We start from the raw sequence: 390 nt of genomic DNA, 5'->3' as shown, positions 1-390 counted from the left end.
TACGTAACTCCAACCCCACCCAATCCGTTAATGTCCTGCAGTTTCTTTGTATTTTTGAAAATGTTTTATTTGATATCCCTCGTTATTATTCTCTCTCTCTCACTTTTTTGTTACAATGTCTCTTACCATTTGCAAGCGCTCACTCTCCCTCTCCCCCATCATCTCCCCCCCCCTCCACCCCTCCCCCCTCCACCCCCCTCCCCCCCACCCCTCGCGTTTCCTCGCACTTTGCAAGTCACGGCTTGCCATTGATCCACGCCGTGTGTGTGTTCTTGAGACGTTCAGCGGTGTGAAGGCGAAATTGTCAGTGTAGGTAATCCATCACCGCTCGGCTTGTCTCACATTCTTACTGATGTATTGTTATGAATTGTGAGTTATGTGTGTGTTGGG

Source organism: Penaeus monodon, chromosome 30 (genome assembly GCF_015228065.2).
Source record: "Penaeus monodon isolate SGIC_2016 chromosome 30, NSTDA_Pmon_1, whole genome shotgun sequence".
Lineage (NCBI taxonomy): Eukaryota > Metazoa > Arthropoda > Malacostraca > Decapoda > Penaeidae > Penaeus > Penaeus monodon.
Note: the sequence above shows the minus strand (reverse complement) of the source record.